This window comes from Argentina silus (genome assembly GCF_951799395.1).
Source record: "Argentina silus genome assembly, contig: scaffold_257, whole genome shotgun sequence".
Taxonomy (NCBI): domain Eukaryota; kingdom Metazoa; phylum Chordata; class Actinopteri; order Argentiniformes; family Argentinidae; genus Argentina; species Argentina silus.
This window is the reverse complement of record NW_028152479.1, coordinates 1-8,374: the sequence shown is the minus strand read 5'-3', so window position 1 is coordinate 8,374 and position 8,374 is coordinate 1. Positions and strand designations below refer to the sequence as shown.

General features: G+C 48.7%; 1 long non-coding RNA gene across 1 annotated transcript; it reads right to left on the bottom strand.

Moving 5' to 3' along the window:
- Nucleotides 1–4,567: 4,567 nt before the first annotated feature.
- On the bottom strand, nt 4,568–7,095 carry LOC310824793. The gene is made up of 2 exons (XR_014555058.1): nt 5,287–7,095; nt 4,568–5,175 (listed from the first exon to the last, which is right to left on the bottom strand). It is a non-coding gene; the product is annotated as an uncharacterized lncRNA (long non-coding RNA).
- Between the last annotated feature and the right edge of the window lie 1,279 nt (nt 7,096–8,374).

The window sequence follows — 8,374 nt, the reverse complement described above, 5'->3', positions numbered from 1 at the left end:
TGTATTTGTTCTGTGTTGTTTTGTAATTGTATAGATATTGTGGAGAGGGTGAACCTGCAGAAGAGGCCTTGGTCTCAGTGTGTTTTCCTCTGTAGAAATAAAGGTTAAAAAAACAAACAAAAATGTATTTATGTATAAATGACTTAACATGCTATTGTTTGTTTGTTTGTTTGCTTTATGCACATTTCTGTTTCGCTTTTTCCTCAAATAAAATTAAAAATAGAATTGAAATATTGTTTGTTAATCATTTGAAGCTGTCTGGCAAAACAAGAAAACATGTATTTTGCTCAGGGGAGCTTTCTCTATTTTCATATTCATACTTTGGTTATTTTGATGAATAGGCTACTGCTTAATGTACTGTTGGCCTACATGTAACTCCTGTAACAATAGCACCCCTGGAGGAAAAATCATCAATGCATTTCTAGAAAATACATGAATTAAATATCTATGTTTATGTAAGCATATTAACCTTAAAACATTATTCGGAACCACATGACTTTGAAAAACAGGTGCGTTGGAAAGCAATGACGATGAATCCAGCCTCTGGACTAACAAGTGTGGACCTCCGCCCCCTGTTGGTCTGAACGTCACATTGCAGGTTGCACGTTGCCGATTACAACTACAGTGACTACAATCCAAATGGCAATCGCAGGAGCCTCCCCCCCTCACAATCGACCGTATTTGGCCAGCAACAATACAAGACTCCATTGGAATTCCATTGGGAGAACTACAGGTGAGAACTACAACGGTACAGCAGGTGGCCACTAAGTTTTGCGGCGTGCGGCCAGAAAGCCGACTGATCAGCATTTCAAAACGTTTACAGTTTTTTTCTGAATGCTGAAACACTAACAGTGATTCTTGAAGCGCTCTCTATGAAACCATTAACACTTGTAGCCAACGCATTTACCAAGTCTGCCAGACTGAATGCACGTTCTCTGCTTTCCACTCTGTTTGCAATTTAATAACATACTTCTAGCAAAACTGGAAACATTAGTCTCTACGATGCTACACTATTTTGCCAATTGCCTTTCTACGCTGACACATGTGAAAACCTTTTAGATTATGAGTTCACTTACAAATCGGGGGAGAAGGAGAGGATGTAGAAGAGGAAGAGGAAGAGGAAGAGGAAGAGGAAGGGGAGTCAGGAACACACTAACTGATGAAATCAGAGCGACTGTGGTTCACCATGTTGTCAACCATGGGATGAGGATGAGGATGAGGATGAGGATGAGGATGAGGATGAGGGAGGCCGGGCAACGGGTTCAACCAGATCTGAGCCGCTGTTCTGTTGCAGGTGTCATCATCCAGATGTTTCTAAATGAGAGCCGGTAAGTAACTGTAAGTGCTGTAGTCTTACTGGTACAGTAACATGTACTGTACTTTCATAACTTCATAATTTCATAATCTGTCTATACTGTTCATAATGCACATATCCCTATATTTTCTTTAATACTACTGTTAATACACTGCACATATCTGTACATACTGTACATACCTGTTTATACTGTTCATACGGCATTCCATATTTATATTTATTTTGCTATCTACCTCATGCTACTGTTAATACATATATACTGCTAGACTGCATTACCTATACAGCTCATATGCTGCTACACTGTTCATACTGCAACCTATTTATTCTGCTTATAATGCTACTGCTAATTCATATACTGCTTACACTGCACTACTATACTATACTGCACTACTTACTGCTCATATACTGAACTACCTGTATATACTGTTCATTGCACTTTCTGCTATTTTGCACTTCTGGTTAGACGCTAACTGCATTTCGTTGTCTCTGTACTTGTACTCTGCACAATGACAATAAAGTTGAATCTAATCTAATCTAATCTGATGAGAAGGATCTATCACTAAAACCATTGTTTTTACAGAACTGCAAGAAAACCAGTATCTGGTGGCAGAGGTCGACTGTTCCCCCCAGAGTAGGAGACCCACAGTGTAAATATGGTCATTGCAAATACCTGCATCAGACTCAGAGAACTGCAGGACCACATAGTGGCAGATATTACACCATATTATATATATGTATTATGTATATATACACCATATTCCAACGTCAACAGAGTGAGTCTCTCTGCACTGACTCGTCTACTGAAACACAATTGAAGCAGTTTAGGATTTTTCGAGGTCTTTTCGTACTGTGCTACATTGTTTTGTCTTGTCTCTTTCAGAGAGTCAGAGACTCATCCCTAATGCCCAGAGGCCAGAGCAGCCCAGAGGCCAGAGCAGCCCAGAGGCCAGAGCAGCCCAGGGGCCAGAGGCCGGAGCAGCCCAGAGGCCAGAGCAGCCCAGGGGCCAGAGGCCGGAGCAGCCCAGGGGCCGGAGCAGCCCAGAGGCCAGAGCAGCCCAGAGGCCAGAGCAGCCCAGAGGCCAGAGCAGCCCAGGGGCCAGAGGCCGGAGCAGCCCAGGGGCCGGAACAGCCCAGGGGCCGGAGCAGCCCAGGGGCCAGAGGCCGGAGCAGCCCAGGGGCCAGAGGCCGGAGCAGCCCAGGGACCGGAGCAGCCCAGGGGCCAGAGGCCGGAGCAGCCCAGGGGCCGGAGCAGCCCAGGGGCCGGAGCAGCCCAGGGGCCAGAGGCCGGAGCAGCCCAGGGGCCGGAGCAGCCGAGGGGCCGGAGCAGCCCAGGGGCCAGGGGCCGGAGCAGCCCAGGGGCCAGGGGCCGGAGCAGCCCAGAGGCCGGAGCAGCCCAGGGGCCAGAGGCCGGAGCAGCCCAGGGGCCGGAGGCCGGAGCAGCCCAGAGGCCGGAGCAGCCCAGGGGCCGGAGCAGCCCAGAGGCCGGAGCAGCCCAGGGGCCGGAGCAGCCCAGGGGCCGGAGCAGCCCAGGGGCCGGAGCAGCCCAGGTACGTTCTGATCTGGGACAATGTTACTTTCCACCGGGCTGCTTTGCTCCGCAATTGGTTCACAGGTCACCCACTTTTCATTGCACTCAATCTCCCCCCATCCTCTCCGTTCTTGAATCCTATTGAAGAGTTCTTCTCTGCATGGCGTTGGAAGGTGTATGATCGCCAGCCCCACCAACACACAGCCCTTCTACAGGCGATGGAGGAGGCTTGTGGAGACGTGGATCAGGGGTCAGGGGTCATGCCAGGCCTGAGTAGTTTACTCTCCACGCTGCCGAGCTCAAGACAACATCTCAACAGGTCAGACCCACAGAGAAGGTCAGAGAAGGTCAGAGAAGGTCAGACTTAGCCCAATTTTTTTGGGTTCTTTTTTTTGTAGCACAAAGGTTTTTGTTTTCTTCTACTGTGCTTTTGTTGTACTACTGTGCTTTTGTGTTGGAACATTTTGAGAAAAACTAAAAAACAAAAAACATTTTCCCCTTATTTGTATTGAAAGTGTTATGTTCAGAATACACCATCCATACTTTACACATTAGGATACCTGTGTGTATGTGTGTTTACTATATGTATGACAAACTGCCCTGCACACTGAAAAAGCAAAAGTGTTTTTCATTTCTACTATCAGTGTGTAGTTGGTGCTTCGTGTGCTTATTCAAACCATGGTTTGTGTGTACGGTATTGACGCAAAAACACAATTTTTAAAAAGAGTTTGAAGAGTTTTGCAAGAATTGTTTGCTTTTGCAAGAGCTGTAGAATGTTCTGCTGGTTTGGTGTGAGGTTTCGTGGTTAGTGTGTAGAGTTTTGCAAAAATAGCCTATAGTTTCAAAGATAGTGCCTAAGCAATCAGAAAAAACTGTAATCTAGATCAGAATGATCCAGATTCTTTTTTGCTATCCAGGATCAGATCTATTTGGCAGTTGAGTACTATAGGAGAAACCAGCCAGCTCCACCTGATCCTGGATAGCAAACAATAGCATTCTGATCCAGATTAAATGTTTTTAAATACTGGGCCCTGGTCTGAATAGAACCAGGCCTCTGGAAGCAGGTAAATCAATCAAGTATCCCTCATCTGTCCACTAGATGGCAGCAGAGCCATGACTGATGGGGCAACTGCAGCAGATGGACTAGAACTGTAAAAAGCCGTTTTTATAGTGGAACGCAAATATGCAAGGCTCTGTCATCTTTGTTCCTGCTCTGTAGATTAGATAGTTCTGATTCTGTACGACTGTACTTATCACTTGTAATTCAATTTCATAAAAAAGAAATGTTGTTTGAAGAGCTCCTTAGAAACCACACAGGGCCCAGTTTTCCAAAAGCTTCATTGGTTGCAGCAGTAGTCATCATCTTGGGCCTCTTGCTGCGTCAGCCATTTTAAATTCCACGGTTGGCTTTGGACGAGAGGTGACGGCAGGGCGGCGGAGGTTCAGCCTCACCTCAGCCCCGGTAGCCTCCAATGTTTACAACAAAGACCTCTTCACCCCAAACTACAGTTCCTCTACTGTAAACAAATACAATTAATTAAAAAATAATCCTTCCTTCTTCTAGTATTGTGACTGCCAATGGCCCCCTTGGTCCGAGCATAGATTCTTTTCTTATGATGACTGATGGATAGATGATTCACTTACTTTAGACAAATGTACTTGTTGTAAGCTTGGGATAAAAGCGTCTGTAAATGTCTGAAATGTAAATGTAAACGACACTGTGACAGATTCCAAAAACTTTTATTAGAACATTACAGCAGATAAAAAGGTCTATTGCAATCATACACTCCTCCAGAACAGTACGCGTGCCTCAGCAACAAACCGTACACACTCCCCAAAAGGAAAAAAAGAGAAATAAATTAATACAAAAAAAGAAGAAATAACAAAAGAACACAGCAGTTTCCTTTGACGTTTCTGTTGAGTGAAACAAGGCCTCGTTAGACTGGGAGGGGAGAAGTACACATGCCGACCCCGCTCTCTGCCCTCCTCCCCGGAGTACGCACTTGTTTCCCCTAGAGTACACACTTATTCCTCCTAGAGTACACACTTGTTCCCTCCGGAGTACGCACTTGTTCCCCTCAGAGTACACACTTATTCCCCCTAGAGTACACACTTGTTCCCTCCGGAGTACGCACTTGTTCCCCTCAGAGTACACACTTGTTCCCCTCAGAGTACACACTTGTTCCCCTCGGAGTACACACTTGTTCCCCTCGGAGTACACACTTGTTCCCCTTGGAGTACACACTTGTTCCCCCTGGAGTACGCACTTGTTCCCCTCGGAGTACACACTTGTTCCCCCCAGAGTACGCACTTGTTCCCCTCAGAGTACACACTTGTTCCCCTCGGAGTACACACTTGTTCCCCTCGGAGTACACACTTGTTCCCCTTGGAGTACACACTTGTTCCCCCTGGAGTACGCACTTGTTCCCCTCGGAGTACACACTTGTTCCCCCCAGAGTATGCACTTGTTTCCCCAGAGTATGCACTTGTTTGACTCCATTACTGGTTCACAAACAGCAGGATTGGTGGGAGGAGACTCTTTCTAGCCCAACGCTCGGACCAATCAGAAGCTTGGAAATTCAAGAGGGGGAGTGAAGGATAGAGACTGGGACGGCAGCCATGGAAACCTGTGTTACCCCGATGTGTGTGTGTGTGTGTGTGTGTGTGTGTGTGTGTGTGAGAGAGAGATCGAGGACCCCCCACCCCCGCCTAAAAAAAACAGCCTCCCTGATATTGTGTAAGCTTTTACCCCAGGAGTTGGGCCCGTGTGAGACCACCCGTCGCCCTGCTCCATCGGCTCTCCTCCAGATCTGATTGGATATGTGTTGGCAACATGCCAATCATTCCCCCTGGGGTAAAGGGGGGGGGGGGGGGGGGGGGGGGGGTGAAGGGGCGTCTGGTGGTGTAGCCTGCAGGTAGAGGCTGGATAGTGTTAGCGCTAGTATGGTAGAGACAGTTAGCACTGCGGCTAGTGGAGGAGGAGGACATGTGGAGGAGGAGGACATGTGGAGGAGGAGGACATGTGGAGGAGGAGGACATGTGGAGGAGGAGGACATGAGAACACAGAGCTGTGGAAACTAGACTCGCACAACAGCAATGGATCCAGAAGAACTAGAGCGCTGAATTCCAAATGGAGCCCTAGCCCCCGACCTACCCCCTAGTTAGGGTGTAGGGTCTAAGTTGGGGCCTAAGTTAGGGTCTAGGGGGTAAGTTAGGGTCTAGGGCGTAAATTAGAGTCTTGGGGTTGATTTGGGATTGAGCCGTCCTTCTGGCATCACCCAGAGCTAAACATCTCAGGTCAAAGGTCAGTTTAAAGCCTGCCACGGCAACGATAACAAAATAGCATCAAAAGTAACAACAAATCAAAAAACACACTTTTTAGAGATGCATCCTTGTTCTGTAATACTGATCTGAATCACTTCACAACAAACCATGTACAAGCCACGTCTGCAGACCCAGGCCCAGATCCAAACCCAGGGCCAGACTTGGACCCAGACCCAAGCCCAGACCCAAGCCTAGACCCAGGCCCAGGCCCTGACCCAAGCCTAGACCCAGGCCCAGAACCAAGCCTAGACCCAAGCCTAGACCCAGGCCCAGGCCCTGACCCAAGCCTAGACCCAGGCCCAGAACCAAGCCTAGACCCAAGCCTAGACCCAGGCCCAGGCCCAGACCCAAGCCTAGACCCAGGTCCAGACCCAAATCCAGGCCCAGACTTGGACCCAGACCCAGACCCAAGCCTAGATCCAGATCAAGACCCAAGCCCAGACCCAGATCCAGACCCAAGCCCAGACCTGGACCCAGACTTGGGCGGAGGGGACACAGGGCGGAGGGTGGAGGGTGGGGTGGTGGAGGGTGTGGTGGGGGGTGGAGGGTGTGGTGGAGGGTGGGGTGGGAGGTGGAGGGTGGGGTGGAGTGGAGGGTGGTGTGGTGGAGGGTGGAGTGGTGGAGGGGACACAGGGCGGAGGAGCCTGGGTCTGGAGTTTACACTCATTACACTCATTAACATAATGGAAGAAGGTAGTATTGGTTGTGTCTTGTGTCTTGTGTGTGTGTGTGTGTGTGTGTGTGTGTGAACACCTGTCCCAAACACACACAGCTCGTCCCCTAAAGGATGAACACAGCTCCTTCACAGGAAACAGAGTGCCACTTGACCAATCACAAGCCATGTCTTCAACCCCAGGGTTTAAGCCTTACAGGGCTGGGAAGACAGGCTCATCCTCTACCCCAATGTGGAAGTTGTTCTCCAGCCCCCTCCCCCCCTCCCCACCTCCTCCTCCCACCTCCTCCTCCTCCTCCTCCTCTCAGGAAACAACAGTTGGTTTTTACATACTATGGTTCTTTCTCATTCTCTTCCTCTTCATTGATTCTATTCAAAGTCTCAATCTTTTATAACATTTGTTCTTTTTTGTTTGTTTTATATATATTTAATACAAATCTATATAACCCAAATTTAGAAATCTTATTTACATGAAAAGACAGTTTAAAAGCGGCTATTGCCCCCGCCCCCCCCCCCCCCCCCCCCCGCCCACCCCACACCACCACCACCCTGGTCATGGAAGAAACAGAAGACATTTTCACACATAATTCAATTCCATTTTTTTGTGTTGCTTGATTTGTTTTTGAATGCTCTAAAGCTGTCCGTCCTTCCGTACACACAAACAGCATTCAGCAAACACCAACACCATCTCTCTGCCTCACGAGCAGAATTACGATCCAAAAAAAACTCACCATGAAACTCTAGAATCTAATAAAAAAAACCATGTCACATGGCCTTGTTTGGAAACCTGTCTCGAACGCTCGACGCAGGAAACCAAAGACACAAACAATACAAACGAAAGCAAAACGTAGGGTTTCCCCCCGAAGTCGAGGAAACCACTTTAATGTCGCCCTTCTGTGGTCATACTACGAGGACACAGAGGATGGTCCAGCGCCCACAGGGGAGAGTGTGTGTATATGTGTGTGAGCATGTGAGTGTGTGTGTGTTTGTGTGTGTGCGTGTGAGCGTGTGTGTGTGTGCGAGCATGTGAGTGTGAGCGTGTGTGTGTGAATGTGTGTGTGTGTGAGAGCGTGTGTGTGTGTCTCCCCCTGGTGGTGTGTGTTGGCGTGGCCGGCAGGGTCCGGGGAGGCTCACAGCGTGTCGTCCACGGCGCAGCCCGCCCCCGCCGTGCGGCGGAACTCCTGCAGGTTGGAGACGCCGTGAAGTGGACGAACGCCCCGGCAACCACCAGGATATGGAACAGCTGATGAGAATGGAACTGGAGAGAGAGAGAGAGAGAGACAGAGAGAGGTTAGGAAGATCTTGCTGGTGTGTGTGTGTGTGTGTGTGTGTTTGTTGTGTGTGTACACTTGTGTGTGTCTGTCTGTGCTGGTGTGTGTGTATGTGTGTCTGTCTTTGCTGGTGTGTGTGTGTTGTGTGTGTGTGTGTGTGTGCGTGCGCGTGTGCGTGTGTGAAGCATCAGTCTGAGAGCAGCATTCCGAGGAGAGATTCCGGAATGAGCGTCATTCCGTCATTCCCAGAAGAGGGATTAGAC